Source organism: Macaca nemestrina, chromosome 16 (genome assembly GCF_043159975.1).
Source record: "Macaca nemestrina isolate mMacNem1 chromosome 16, mMacNem.hap1, whole genome shotgun sequence".
Lineage (NCBI taxonomy): Eukaryota > Metazoa > Chordata > Mammalia > Primates > Cercopithecidae > Macaca > Macaca nemestrina.
This window is the reverse complement of record NC_092140.1, coordinates 49,350,617-49,367,056: the sequence shown is the minus strand read 5'-3', so window position 1 is coordinate 49,367,056 and position 16,440 is coordinate 49,350,617. Positions and strand designations below refer to the sequence as shown.

Sequence of the window (16,440 nt, the reverse complement as noted above, 5' to 3'; positions counted from 1 at the left end):
TGTTCACTCAATTCTTCTCTTATTTTTCCTTTTTTCTTCCTTCTTTAGGTAAATTGCACATTTAATAAAAAGACGAGAAAATATGATACTGATGTGAAAGCTGTTCCTAATTACATGATTTGCTCAAAGCTCATTATTTTTTGCATAATAATGACAGATAATTTAAATTTAATGCATAGGCAATTTCTTTGAATATCTACACCAATAGCTTTAGAAAGTCAGTGATCTCAGGGCTGACGTAAGAATTTCTAGGACAAATTGAGAACTGAACTAAAATTTCATTGTCCTGTAACTTCTTCCCAATTTTTTTTTTCCTTATGTTTGCTCAGTGAGTTAAAAATTTCTCAAATATTAAAGATTATTTTATTTTTTTGAGACGGAGTCTCACTCTGTTGCCAGGCTGTAGTGCAGTGGTGTGATCTCGGCTCACTGCACCCTCCGCCTCCAGGGTACAAGCGATTCTCCTGCCTCAGTTTCCCAAGTAGCTGGGATTACAGGCGCCTGCCACCACGCCCAGCTAATGTTTTGTATTTTTAGTAGAGACGGGGTTTCACCATGTTGGCCAGGCTGGTCTCAAACTGTTGACCTCATGATCTGCCCACTTCAGCCTCCCAAAGTGCTGGGGTTACAGGTGCGAGCCCCCGCGCCAGTCCTGTGTTTTTATTTTAGTGGTTTTTGGGGAACGGATGGTGTTTGATTACATGAATAAGTTCTTTAGTGTTGTATTTGGAGATTTTGGTGCACCCAACACCCGAGCATTGTGTACTGTGCCTAGTGTGTAGTCTTTTATCCCTCCCACCCCTCCCACCTTTCCCTCTGAGTCCCCAAAGTCCATCGTATCATTTTTATACCTTTGTGTCCTCATAGTTTAGCTCCCACATGAGTGAGAACATAGGATGTTTGGTTTTCCTCTCCTGAGTTAGTTCACTTAGCATGTTTCCCAGCGTTCTGAGTTTTGACTCATTGCTAGCTGCTTCTAAATGTCATACACACACTTCTGCATCCGTCAATTTACTATATTTTTTATTATATTCTTGTATCTAATACTTTTTCTATAAAGCATTGAAAACAGTATAAAATTTGGAATTAAAGAATTGGTTTTGACGATAACTTTCCCCCTCTCTTCCCCTCAACTTCAAATAGCATCATGCAACTTTTTGCTTTGCTATCAGCTCTTCACATGCTTCAATCTGCCTTGATCATTTGCCATGTTTATCTATTTATAAAATTTTCATCCACTTAACCATCTTTTTATTTTTCTCATTTTTATTTTAGTTTCAGTGCCTCTAATCTTTCTTCTCTCCTTACTCGTATACCAATAGAATTTTTAAGCTATCAGAAAATATAATAGGTTCATAGTCCATAGCAATACAATAAATGTCATGCATATTGTTTTTCTCATATTCTTGCCTACTCTACCCTTAGTTTGAGGAGAAGATGGCCTGATGCCCTGAGCTAAAGACATTTCTAGCCAATGGGGATTATTTTACTTTTTAGGGTCCTGTTCTGAGACTTGATTGACAGCCACAGTTGCTTTGACCTCCTAGAGGTCCCAGCATAAATGGAAAAAAAAAAAAAAGTTAGAAATATAGAGCTCTAAATAAAAGATGAAAACATGGGAGACAGTGATGCACTGTTTCAAGACAGTTGAAAAGACAACTTTGATGATAATTTACTTTTTGTTCCTCTTTTAATACATGCTACCACATTATATTTATTCTTAGTATAGCCTCTCACATAACTTAAATGATTTCCTTATTATTACTCAGCATAGTACCACCAGAATCCTTCTTTATTAAGTATTAATTTAGTGCTTAACAAGTATCTAGTATTTTAGAAGGACTAGTGGATAATAATTGTAAGTAATACATAAATGTACTTATAATTATTAGATAATGAGAATGTTTAGCATAACTTTGTATTAAGTATTGTTGTAGAAATGAACATAGAGCTGTAAAAAAGAATAGGTTTGCCAATTAGTACTTTTCAGACTTGAGATTTAAATTTTTCCACAAGTGTTAGAAGAAAGAGCAGCAGAAACAGCAAATGTAAACATTCTGAGGTTAGTACATACTTTCAACTGTGCCAGTATGATTTAAGCATAATCAGTTAGGCTTAGTGTGACATGGGCTGAGGTTTGAATAAAGTCACTGTAATGCACAACCTTGAGAGCCAGGAAAAGAAACACAAATTTAATTCTAAAGGCAATGAAGAGCAGTATGTGACAGATTTTAGTGGGATGAGCCACTTAATCCAATTTATATTTTAAATGATTGAATTTATTGCTCAGTGGCAAACTTTGCTACCTGTAGTATGGCCCATGGAAAAACAGTATCAACACCAACTGGAAGCTTGTTAGAAATGCAGAATCTTTGTCTCCACTGCAGACCTGCTGAATCAAGTCAACATTTACAAATTTCCAAGAGAATCCTTATATAATGAAATACGAGAACCACTGGTTTAAGACACTCTTCTTTGATCCCACTGATTTTGTGCTGGTACAGACAAATTAGAGCCCTCCACAGGTCTCATCCTGAAGGTTTTTGTTTTTCCTTTTCTGTTTTTTTCTCAGTGCATCATGGCTTACCACATCATTTTATATCTTTCAAGTCTTCTTTTCTTCTCAGTTTCATCCTCATCCTGCTGGAGTGTATTTGCAGAAAGGGTTCAATGAAGGTATATCTGAATACGTGCACAGTCGAAGTTTGGCTGCTTTTAGAATTCAAGATTAAATACTTTTCTGCAGAACTGTAATGATATTTATCTGTTCTAGAATCTGGCATTGCTCGTGATTAGTATGATGTTAACATGAAACTTGTTCTATTGTAAAGAATCTTTTTTTAATATTTTGTTTATTTTTTGCTTTTACTCTGGAAGCTTTCATAAAAATTTTTAAAAACTTGGTGTTGTTACATGTGAATATTCTTAGAGTTGGGGGGTGTTTTCCTTAGTATTAATTTGATGATATCTTATTGTTTGTCTCTAGAAATCTTATTTGCGGTATATTGGACATCTAGTATTTATATGTATATATTTTCCCATTGTTTTATGTTTTGTATCTTTTTTGTGAAAACAAACAAACAAACAAACAAAACAAAACAAAAAAAAAATAGGCTTTTACATCTAGAAACTGGCCTGACAGTGACAGCTAGGCCTTAGTGTTGTTAGAAACTGGCCTAACACTCCAAAGTAGGTTACATTGTTTTGTGGTGGACAAAAATAATTGCACAGACATCAACAGGAGACAAGATCACTATGAGACGGTGATAAAGTGAGACCAAAATAAGGTCACCGTACAACTCATAACTTATGAAATATATCCCTCTCTTAGCTCTCGTGAGTGATTGCAGCTGCCTGTGTTCTGCTCATGGTATGATACAATTTATTTAAATATTCAGTCGTAGAACTTCTCCTACCTCCTAACAGCACCCACTTCAAAGTGAATTCCAATTTCCATACACTTTTTCCAAAATGGCGCAATAAAAGTCCAAATCTAGTAACAGCTTCTTTCTAATACTCTCTTACTGAGACTATCCACCATGCCTTAAAGTGTGTTTCTGTCTCTGAAATTAGTAATCCACCCAACTTGTTCATCTACAGCTGTGCTTCTAGTGATCTTTTGCTGGAAGGCATTGATGAAAGTAGTCTCTTAAAATAGACAGGGGCAATTTTAGTTTCACTTGACAAACTGGTAAACTGAAACTTTAAAAAGTTATTTGATTTATAGTGTATTTTTTATCAGAAATTATTTTCATTTCACATCTCCTCAGTGATGCATTTGAATTCTCGGTCAACCTAGAAATATTTACCCTCTTTAGTTTTATCTCATACTGCAGATATTGGCAAATCCTACATGCCTTCCTATAAAACTAATTATTATGTCTCTGTTCTACAGTGTTCTTACTTCAAGTTAGATAATTATGACTACTATGTTGAATGTGTGCACTACTTAAAGATCTTTAGGAAGCAAATGACTCACTTTAAAAATTTTTCTTCATTGTTAGTAATAAATTTTCAGCACTATAGGAGTCCTAAGGAAGGGGTTAAGAGATATATTCTGGAATATCAAAGCACATGGGCAGCACTTTCTCCCCTTGAAATAAGAATTGGTACTGGTGACAGAAGGGATGCATATACATCAAGTCATGGGAACTTCGACTCAGAGATGTTTTAGGGGCCATGGATTCCAGGTCACTAATTTCACAGGTGGAGAAAATTGTGTGTATATACAAACACACACACACATATACACACCCAAAATAGTTTTTTTTTTAGGTTCATCAGATAATTTGTTCATGAAAAAAATCTATCCTAATGGCAGTTGTGGATGCCAATATTGAGAAAATACTTAATTCTTATTATTGGGAATGCTGAAAGGTGGTTTTTTTAAATCAGAATTTTAAACTATGTATCACAAAATTATAACACTCACACAATTAATAGTATTAAATTTCCATTCTATTTTATTATTCAATATATGTGACTCTAAGTTGCCTATATTAATTAATGTAATTTATTCTTATTGATATTTATTGCACAGAATAATATCCAACTTCTAAGAGAGCAAGAAAAATCTCCAGCTTAGTGATGTATTATTTACCACTCACTTTCTAATTAAACGTTTCAGTGGATGATTCTTTCTATTTAGTGGGATTTAATTTCATCTCTTCAATGACTAATTAGCCTGACTGTTGATATAAATCTCTGAGGAAGCAATATTTCTGTAAATCAGATTGTTCATATAATATACATTGTAGTGAAATATTATGCTCACTGTATTTTGGAAATTGTGAAAATGAAAGAGATTTAGAAGTCAATAAAATTCAATTTTGTTTTATACATTTCTTAACTAATGAGAGATTTTTTTAACATCTATTAAATATACTTTATATCTTTTGTAATCAGTGCTGTAAAACTTTGTAACATGATAGACTGCTGATTTTAAATTAGTAAATTGCTAAATTAGGTTCCCAGTGTAAGAATGATAACTGAACCTCTTTTGTACAAGTCATACTTGAGCAGGATTAATCACTTCTACATCTTTGCAGACAATGTCATTTTTGTGCAATATAGGTATATTATATGACTAATTAAACATCGTGATTTATTGATCTTTGCAATATGTGATATGTGAGTGCCCATTCTTTATCTGACATTCCTCTACATGCTACAATTTCATCAGGAAAGGAAACAGACACAGTTTATGTTCTCATGGATTTTATAGTTTGCTGGAAAAATTCAGTACTTAAGAGCAAGCTAACATGGAAATACTGAAATTTAATCTGAAAACTAACTGTTAAGCTGAGATCAAAAGAATGACCAGCAGTTCCCTGGTGAATTTAATATAGGAGGATGGGTAAAATAAAATTTCCTTCAAAGGAAATCATGTGAAGGCTCATATTTTAAAGAAAATTGAGCACATTCTAAAATGTAAGAGGTGTTGTTTTGATGAAGTGAATTGAGTTACATAGATATAGATGAGAAAGAAGGCTAGAAATGAGAACATGCATCACCTTAGGAGGATGATGTATGGCAAGAACAATGAAAAGCCATGAAATCATCTTCTACATAGGTGTGACACATTCTGCTTTGTGATTTTTAAAGGTGACAGTCATTATGGAATAGATTACACATTGTAGGGGAGAAATGAAAGGTGTAGAGAGATATACTCTAGTTAAGATATAATGGAGGAAGGAATGAAGTGTTAACATGACTCTAGAAAGCAGTGGATGTTTTCAAAACATACAGGAAATACACTGTGAGCAAGGTCAAATGGCAGATTATAAATAGACTGATGAATCGTGAAGCACAAAAGGATATTTTAAAAGTCAATCTTTTATAATTGAATTGATGACAGTGTGAAGTTAGAAAGTCATGAATAATTGGAAATCAATGACATGCCAATGACATGTTGTAGGTTTGAACAGTTGAGAAAATAGTTCTAACATAGAAATAGGAGTGTGGCATGCAGAGAGGAGAATCATTTAAGAGATATGTGTAACCATCTACAGAAATACTATGAATGAATATACTGAAAAGTGGAAAGAAATCAAGTGCATGGGATATTCATTAAGAGCAACAAAGAAAGAGAAATCTTGAGTAAAGGTGATGAAATTAAGTTTGTTAAATACTGATGAAAAAAACAAGAAATTTAAAGGTCTTGAACTGTAACTTGAACTGTGAGCCACATACGACTCACAGGTGTGATTAGCAAAAATAGAGTGTCTGTGAAGAAGTAGGAGCAATAGTAGATTGGACGGTATGATGCAATATTGAATTATAAAGATATGTTTGCTGAAGAAACATGTTTAGCTTTGAAGAGTGGTAAATAGTTGGGGATAGCTATTGCGCTAATTTTACTAGTTTTTAATTTAAGAGATTTGAACTTTCTTAAATACTGATGAAGAGACTAATATAATTTGAATAAAAATAAGATACAGGAAATCAATAGCATGAACTTGTCATTAAGGACACTATGCAGACAATGCAAATCATGGTGTTAAAAAATTAGGAAGAGTATCTGCTTTCCATTGTGATGGGAGAATAAAACGGAATGTGTGCAAGCATAGATAGGTTTGCATATTTATAGAGGAAACTCCCTTTGAATTATTAATATTGTTCCATTGTCCTCCTTAAATCTTTGAACCTCCTTTCTCATACATACCCTTAGTAGTTAAGTCTTTGGCTGGGTATGTTTAAGGGAGGGGGTTCAAAGATTTAAGAAGGGCTATGGAGCAATGTAAGATAGTAACTATTTCACATCTATCACAATGGTTGAAAATTTTGAAAACTAACAAATTAAACGTAAATATGGTGGTGGAGCAACTCAGATCATTGTTGCCCTGCCTGTCAGAACGCAAAGCGATACAATCATTTAAGAAAACTGTTTGGAGGTTCATTTAAATTTAAATTTAAACTTACATATCTATATTGTGACCTAGCAACTCTATAGCTGGAAATTTGCACAAGGAAATGAAATACATACTCACAGAAAGATTTCTAAGAGAATGGTCATAGCAGCCATAATAAAAATTGCAAAATCAAAAGATAAGTAAAATATGCACCCATAGGATCACAGATAAAAAAAATACAGTATCTTCATACAATGAGTTACCACTCAGAAAGGAAGAGCAATATACTACTCATGCATGCAAAACCACAGTTCATCTCAAAAACATTATGTTGAGTTAAAGTAGTTGGAAACAAAAGAATACATTCAATATAATTTTATTTACCTACATTTCTATAACAGAGTAAGCAAAATGAATCTTTGATAACATGAATTAAAAAGTGATCACATCATTAAAAATTGATAAGCCTCCTTGCCAGCATATACTAAGTAAAAAAGAGAGAAGGTACATAGAACAATAACTCCTTGTTTCTGCTTCCTTCCAGCCCCTGAAAAACCACCATTCTGTTCTCTATTTCTGATAGTTCACTATTTCAGATACAGTATATAAGTGGAATCATAAAGTATTTGTCCTTCTGAGACTGGCTAATTTCACATAGTATAATATCCTCCAGGCTTATTCATGTTGTCACAAATAGTAGGATTTCCTTCTTTTTTAAGAAGAAAATTGTGTATGCATATATATTGTGTATATGTGATATGTATATATGTGTATATATATACATATCACAAATTCTTTATTCTTTGATCTATCAATGGGCATTTTCGTTTTGTCCATATCTTGCCTATTATGAACAATGTTGCAATACATGTAGAAGTGCAGGGGTCTCTTAGTTAACAATATGAATTTGTGCACTACAAATTTTGATAAAAGGGTACCTCTCATGTTAAGTATTGTTACCACAAAAGTATTTTTAAAAAGCACACGAGAAAAATTTTGGAGATGATGGATAAATGTATTACCTTGATTGTAGTGATAGATGACTAATGTATGCATAGGTCCAAACTCAGCAAATTATGAATATCAAATGTGCAGTTTGTTTGTATGTCAACTATATCTTAATAAAGCCATTACAAAGAAAGGTGGCTCAGGAGGAAGAGAGAATGGGAGAAAGAAAAAGAAGGGAGAGAGAGAGAGAAGAAAAATTACTAATATCAGAAATGAAAGAGGGGACATTATCAACATCAAATGACACTAATAGGATAATAAGAAATCTAATGAAAAACTCTATGTCCATAGATTTGATAATCAATATAAAATAGAACAATTCCTTGAAAATATAATTTTTCAAAACGTTCACTAGAATAAAACAATTTACAATAGGTCTATCTCTATTAAAGACATTTAATAAATAGCTAATAGCTTTCTATAACAGAAATCTCCATCTACATGAGTTCAGTAGTGAATTGTAAACATTTAAAGAATAAATCACATTGGTCACCTACAATTTATTCCAGAAGACAGAAGCAGGGGAAATAATTTCCAATTCATTCTATGAGGCCAGTAGTATCTTAATATGAAAAAAAAAAAAAACAGAAAAAGACATTATAAGGAAAGAAAACTACAAATCTAGATCTCTGCTCAAGAACATAAATTCAAACTCCTCAACAAAAAATTATCAAAAGCAATTTAACAATGTATAAAAATAAGTATATACTACAGCAAAGTAGGATTTATACCAGGTGTGCAAGACTGGGTCAACATTAAAAAATCAAATGATGTTATCCATCACATTAAAAGGTTAAAGAAGAAAATATTACATTATCATATCAATAGAATCGGAAACATCATTCGACACATGATACTATTCACAATAAAAGACTCTCAGCAGTTAAGAATCGAGGGGAAATTTCTCTGTTTAATAGAATACATGTACAAAACAACACACAACTAACCTCATCCTTGATGATTAGAAACTGGATGCTTTCGCATTAAGATAAAATATAAGGCAAGAAACTGATCTCTCATTACTTCTTTTCAACATCCTTCTGAGAAGTCCTAGCTGATGAAATAATAAAAGAAAAGTAAACGGTTATGCTTGTTGGGGAAGAACACATAAAATTCTTTTTGTTTGCACATAACATGATTGTCTGTGTAAAAAATGTGAAATAACTGACAGAAGTTCCTAGAATTAATAAGCAATTATAGTACAGTGATAGAACGAGATGAATATAAAAAGTCAATCACTTTCCTATATACCAGTAATGAATGAGTGAAATTCAAAATTAAAAATACCATAACATTTACATTAATACTCCCCAAAATAAAATACTTAGATATAAATTTTTAAAAATATGCACAATGTCTACATGGGGAAAACTACAAAGTCTCATTAAAGAAATCAAAGAAGAAAGAAAGAGAGAGAGGTTTTATGTTCATGGAGAGAAAGATCCAATATTTTGAACTTGCCATTTCTTCCCAATTTGATCTATAAATACAATATAATCACAATCAAAATCCCAGCAAGTTAATTTGGGCATAGCAACAAATTGATTCTAAAACTTACATAGAGAGGCAAAAAATCCAGAATAGCCAACACCATATTGAAAGAGAAGAACAAACTTTGATGGAGAACATTACCCAACTTCAAGATTTACAACAAAGCTACAGTCATCAAGATAGTGTTGTACTGGTAAAAGAATGGACAAACAGAACAAAATATGGAGCCCAGAAAGAGATCTACATAAACATAGTCAGGTGATAATTAAAAAGGAGCAAACATAATACAATAAGACAAACTAGTTTTTAAAACAAATTGTACCAGAAGACTTGAATATTCACATGTAAAAAAAAAAAGACTCTACACATTTTTATACCCTTTACAAAAATTAACTCATAATGGAACATAGATCTGAATGTAAAACATAAAACTATAAAACTCCTAAAAGATAACATAAGAGAAAACCTAGGTGACTTGGGAATGGGTGATACATTTTAGATATTACCATAAGGCATGCTTTATGAAATAAATAATTGATAAATAGATTTTATTAAACTTAAACTTACACTTTTTAAAAGATAACATCAAAAAAATGAAAAGACGCAGACTGCAAGAAATTATTTGTAGAAGCTAGATCTAATAAAGGACTATTATGTAAAATATGTAAAAGACTCTTAAAATTCAATAATAAGAACAGAAAAAAGTCTAATTAAAATGAATCAAATAGTTGGATAGGCACCCATCAAAAATATATACATATGGCAAGTAATCAGGTGAAAATATGTTCAAAATTATGTTACCAAGAAATTGCAAATTAAAATGAGATACCACTGCACACCTATTAGAATGACACACTCTTATCATGCAATCCAGCAATCACTCTCTTTGCTATTTAACCAAAGGAGTTGAGAACTTAAGTCAACACAAAAATTTTCACACATATATTTATATCAGCTTTACTCATCACCACTGATACTTGAAAGCAACTAAAATGTTCTTTAGTAGGCAAACAGATAAATAAATGGTAGTACATTCAGACAGCAGAATATTATTTATTACTAAAAGGAAATGAGCAACAAAACCCTGAAAAGACATGGAGGTGCTTTTAATGGAATATAACTAAGTAAAGGCGCTAATCTGAAAATTCTATATACAGTATTTTTCCAACTAGTTGGTGTTCTGGAAAAAGCAAAACTATGGACACAGTAAATAATAAATAAAAAATTAGTAAATGCTAAGGGATCAGTGGCGGGAGGCATGAATAGGGGGAGCAAAAGGATATTTATGGCAGTGAAAATACTCTGTATGATTCTATCAACATCATTATATGTTTCTCTAAACTCATAGAATGTACAACAAGAAGAATGAATTCTTTTTTTTATTATTATTATACTTTAAGTTCTAGGGTACATGTGCATAACGTGCAGGTTTGTTACATATGTATACATGTGCCATGTTGGTGTGCTGCACCCATTAACTCGTCATTACATTAGTTACATCTCCTAATGCTATCCCTCCCCCCTCCTCCCACCCCACTACAGGCCCCAATGTGTGATGTTCCCCATCCGTGTCCAAGTGTTCTCATTGTTCAATTCCCACCTATGAGTGAGAACATGTGGTGCTTGGTTTTCTGTTCTTGCGATAGTTTGCTGAGAATGATAGTTTTCAGCTTCATCCATGTCTCTACAAAGGACATGAACTCATCCTTTGTTACAGCTGCATAGTATTCCATGGTGTATCTGTGACACATTTTCTTAATCCAGTCTGTCATTGATGGAAATTTGGGTTGGTTCGAAGTCTTTGCTATTGTGAATAGTGCCGCAATAAACATATGTGTGCATGTGTCTTTATAGTAACATGATTTATAATCCTTTGGGTATATACCCAGTAATGGGATGGCGGGTCATATGGTATTTCAAGTTCTAGATCCTTGAGGAATAGCCACATTGTCTTCCACAATAGTTGAACTAGTTTACAGTCCCACCAACAGGGTAAAAATGTTCCCATTTCTCCACATCCTCTCCAGCACCTGTTGTTTCCTGACATTTTAATGATCAACATTCTAACTGGTGGGAGGTGGTATCTCATTGTGATTTTGATTTGCATTTCTCGATGGTCAGTGATGATGAGCATTTTTTTAGGTATCTGTTGGCTGCATAAATGTCTTCTTCTAAGAAGTGTCTGTTAATATCCTTTGCCCATTTTTTGATGGGGTTGATTTTTTCTTGTAAATTTGTTAAGTTCTTTGTAGATTCTGGATATTAGCCCTTTGTCAGATGGTAGATCCAGATGGGCTAAGAATGAATTCTAATTTAAACTATGGACTTTGGTGATGACAATGTGCCACTGCAGGTTCATCAATGATAACAAATGCACCACTCTGAGAGGTACTTTGGTAATGGGAGAACTCTGCAGGAGTGGGACTAGGGGATATATGGTAAATTTCTGTGTCTTCCTCTCAATTTTGCTGTGATCATCAAACCGTTCTAAAAAAAATCTTGAGAAAAAGAAAATGCATCTAGAACTTCCAGTAGATAAGTAGGTAGTGATAATTTTAATGGACTTTAAAATGAAAGAATAATAGGCAACACATGGCCAAATTAAAATAATATTGTTTTTTGTTAAAAGAAAATATATGACAGTGTATACAAATTTCTCAAAAAGAGGGAAGAACACTGGATGTTGACCCCTCTTAGATTATAACTACCAATCTTTCTATACTATTGATCTTGGTTTGTTGCAACAGGATTTGTTGTAGCTAAATGGAATATTTTATCTTAGTAAATTATTTTTTTAAAGTATATTCAAATAGTAACCACACTTCATTACTCAGGATTAATGAAAAACAGTGCTTTCACAATGTATTACTTAAGATTAATAGAATTCAAAACTAAATTTCACATAGAAACTCACTATGTAGAACAACTTTCATGACATTTAAAGTGTTAAATAACTATTCTTGTATTTATCTACCGAGATTTTTTATTATTCAAAGCATACCCAAATGCTGCCTTCTGAATTAAAAAAAAAAAAATGAAAATAGGACCTTCATATCTTTGTACTTACTATGGATTTAAATATAGAACTTGACAAATGTCCCAGATTTTTAGAATTTATTCATGTTTCCCAATGCTGATCAATCACAAACATTAACTGTACATTATTTTTCACTTTTAACACCGTTTAAACCACCACCAATTTACCACCTTTCTATTTCTTCCAAATATCTGTCAAAATATTTGCCCTCTGAGCAAATCTCAGACACCATACCAAAGTAATGGGCAGTAATATCAAGTAATCGGTTAGAATTTGGCACATCTCCCCATGTCTTATTTCTCAGAGAGCAAGCATATCATATTTTTTAGATTAATGGAAGAAAAAAAAAGGAAAATCTTTCCCCTTCTTATTTTCCTCTAAAAAGTTATGTGACAGACTTAGTTTACTTTGTGTACTTGTTTAAAATATTCTTATTTCTCCCATTTCTTTCCTATCCTTTGCTTTCCAATTTGCTGTGATTCTAGCTGGCTATTATATTAAATGCATTTTATTTTTCTTACAAATCTCTAGCTATTACATACGTAAGTTGAGATATATTTGAAACACAAAATTGGTGTTTACAAGTATGTCACACAGGAAATTTCTTAACGTTGTACAGTATTTTTAATATCTTAAAATAAAGAACAAAGTATCAGTGCTGTGATAAATGGCACCATTTCAATTAAGGTATGACTCCTAGATCATCAATTTATAATTCAAAGCTTAGATACTAGTAAAAAAAGCTGATGCTATTTTATTAAATCTCCCATTGACTTATTGTTTGAATCAATGAGAAACACCTGGTTTATACTTAATTTTAACTGATTTTCATACACAAAAATGCTACCATTTACCAACAATTGAAAAAAATTCTTATGTCATTCCTGATTGAAAGAATTACGAAGCCTTCTCAACATATTTTTTCTAAGTTTACAAAGCCTTGTAATTTTCCTTAGAAAATCTCCTAAGAGTGGAAAAGTCAGTTAGAAAGCTCCATTCTTGCCCTCTCAACATAAGAAGCAAATGTGTGGTGCTCTCTAATGTGGAAGAAATATTTAAGCAGATTTATTTTCAAATATACTTTATAAACTTCAGGAAAATAATGTCCCTTTGAGTTAAGAAGAAGGCATAATTGTCATAAACAGAAAGTAATAGGCCAATTTTTAATAAAAATATCTGTGTATATTTTCAGTGTTTAATCTCTCAGTCTGAAATGTTCAGATATTTGTACTTACTTTGTACAGGTGAAGGGAAAAGGTTCATTTATCTCTTTTTTTTCCCACAATATGCTGATTATACTTTTACTATAATTTACACAATAGCTTTGATTATTGTACAAATACATATAGTTAATGTATTTAACACATTTGAAATTTTCTTACTAGTTTCAGGATAAAATTGAAATTTCCCATGCAAAGGGTGCATAGCCTGTGTGTACTTCTTTTACCCTTCTACTCCCTCACTTAGCAAATTATCGTTTTTCCAAACATAAGACACAATCTGATGTATCTTTTGCTTAAGGCATATTCTTCCTCTGTGCTTGTTGTACCTCATGCCAGGAAAAATCCTCTTTACCTTTCAAACACCACTCAAATGTATCTTGGTGAATCTTTCCTAGTGAAACAGTCCCCACTCACCTCCACTTGTCTCCAGACAGAGTTAAATACTCTCTTTACTGTACGTATGATATATGTTTATATTATTTTGCACAAGGTAGAGTTGTTTATATATCAATGTATCTTATTAGATTATAGTTATCTTGTTCACAGGGACTATTTACTATATGTCACTATATCTGCATCAGAAAAATTTGTTCCTGGCACATGATAGGCAAATAAAAACTCTCTCCTAAGGAAAAAAATGACTAATTGATTAACTCACTTCTGCCTGAGGTTGCAATTTTTCGAATTTGAAAAATCAGACCTTGACGATGACCTTGAGCACTAGGATAGAAATAACTCCCACATGCTTAGAGTTCACTAGGCATAAATGGATTTTAATAAGAAAACATATTAGATGGCAGGCAAATTGATCATTTGCTCACTAGTATCAAAAGTAACTATTTTTGAATCTTAGAATCCTCTTTAGAATTGTTAGATAATTTAGATATTTTTTGTCTTTTGTTTTTGTTTTAAACCTAACAGATAGTTTTCTAGGTAATTTTATGTGCATTTTATGATTTAATATTCACAGAATTATTGTTGTGGTATTTTAATATTTATTTTACAGATGTAGAAGCTGGGGCTTGAAAGACTGAAGTAACATTCCCAATGTCATACAGACAGGTTACAGGCAACATATGAATACTATCCTGGCTTCAAAACCAATATTCTTCTGGTATTAGTTGAAGATGCGCATTAGGTGCCAGGGAAGAAGCTTCAGGAGAGAAAATAAATCACCCACTAGAGACCTAGTCCTTTATTTTTATTTTTTTTCTCTTTTTTTTTTCTTTTTTTTTTTAATTTATTTATTATTATTATACTTTAAGTTGTAGGGTACATGTGCATAACGTGCAGGTTTGTTACATATGTATACTTGTGCCATGTTGGTGTGCTGCACCCATGAACTCCTCATTTACATCAGGTATAACTCCCAATGCAATCCCTCCCCCCTCCCCCCTCCCCATGATAGGCCCCGGTGTGTGATGTTCCCCTTCCTGAGTCCAAGTGATCTCATTGTTCAGTTCCCACCTATGAGTGAGAACATGCGGTGTTTGGTTTTCTGTTCTTGTGATAGTTTGCTAAGAATGATGGTTTCCAGCTGCATCCATGTCCCTACAAAGGACACAAACTCATCCTTTTTGATGGCTGCATAGTATTCCATGGTGTATATGTGCCACATTTTCTTAATCCAATCTGTCACTGATGGACATTTGGGTTGATTCCAAGTCTTTGCTATTGTGAATAGTGCCGCAATAAACATACGTGTGCATGTGTCTTTATAGCAGCATAATTTATAATCCTTTGGGTATATACCCAGTAATGGGATGGCTGGGTCATATGGTACATCTAGTTCTAGATCCTTGAGGAATCGCCATACTGTTTTCCATAATGGTTGAACTAGTTTACAATCCCACCAACAGTGTAAAAGCGTTCCTATTTCTCCACATCCTCTCCAGCACCTGTTGTTTCCTGACTTTTTAATGATCGCCATTCTAACCGGTGTGAGATGGTATCTCAATGTGGTTTTGATTTGCATTTCTCTGATGGCCAGTGATGATGAGCATTTTTTCATGTGTCTGTTGGCTGTATGAATGTCTTCTTTTGAGAAATGTCTGTTCGTATCCTTTGCCCACTTTTTGATGGGGTTGTTTGTTTTTTTCTTGTAAATTTGTTTGAGTTCTTTGTAGGTTCTGGATATTAGCCCTTTGTCAGATGAGTAGATTGCAAAAATGTTCTCCCATTCTGTAGGTTGCCTGTTCACTCTGATGGTAGTTTTTTTTGCTGTGCAGAAGCTCTTTAGTTTAATGAGATCCCATTTGTCAATTTTGGCTTTTGCTGCCGTTGCTTTTGGTGTTTTAGACATGAAGTCTTTGCCCATGCCTATGTCCTGAATGGTGCTACCTAGGTTTTCCTCTAGGATTTTTATGGTATTAGGTCTAACATTTAAGTCTCTAATCCATCTTGAATTAATTTTCGTATAAGGAGTAATGAAAGGATCCAGTTTCAGCTTTCTACTTATGGCTAGCCAATTTTCCCAGCACCATTTATTAAATAGGGAATCATTTCCCCATTTCTTGTTTCTCTCAGGTTTGTCAAAGATCAGATGGCTGTAGATGTGTGGTATTATTTCTGAGGATTCTGTTCTGTTCCATTGGTCTATATCTCTGATTTGGTACCAGTACCATGCTGTTTTGGTTACTGTAGCCTTGTAGTATAGTTTGAAGTCAGGTAGCGTGATGCCTCCAGCTTTGTTCTTTTGACTTAGGATTGTCTTGGAGATGCGGGCTCTTTTTTGGTTCCATATGAACTTTAAAGCAGTTTTTTCCAATTCTGTGAAGAAACTCATTGGTAGCTTGATGGGGATGGCATTGAATCTATAAATTACCTTGGG

General features: G+C 33.2%; 1 long non-coding RNA gene across 1 annotated transcript in view; it reads right to left on the bottom strand.

Moving 5' to 3' along the window:
* LOC105464729 (uncharacterized) overlaps nucleotides 1–16,440 on the bottom strand; it is a 169,128-nt gene that overhangs the window by 10,991 nt on the left and 141,697 nt on the right. Inside the window, exons 2-3 of the long non-coding RNA XR_976959.2 lie at nucleotides 8,807–8,913; nucleotides 8,357–8,421 (exon numbers count right to left, since the gene is read on the bottom strand). This is a non-coding gene — a long non-coding RNA (uncharacterized lncRNA). The remainder of the gene's footprint in view (nucleotides 1–8,356; nucleotides 8,422–8,806; nucleotides 8,914–16,440) is intronic.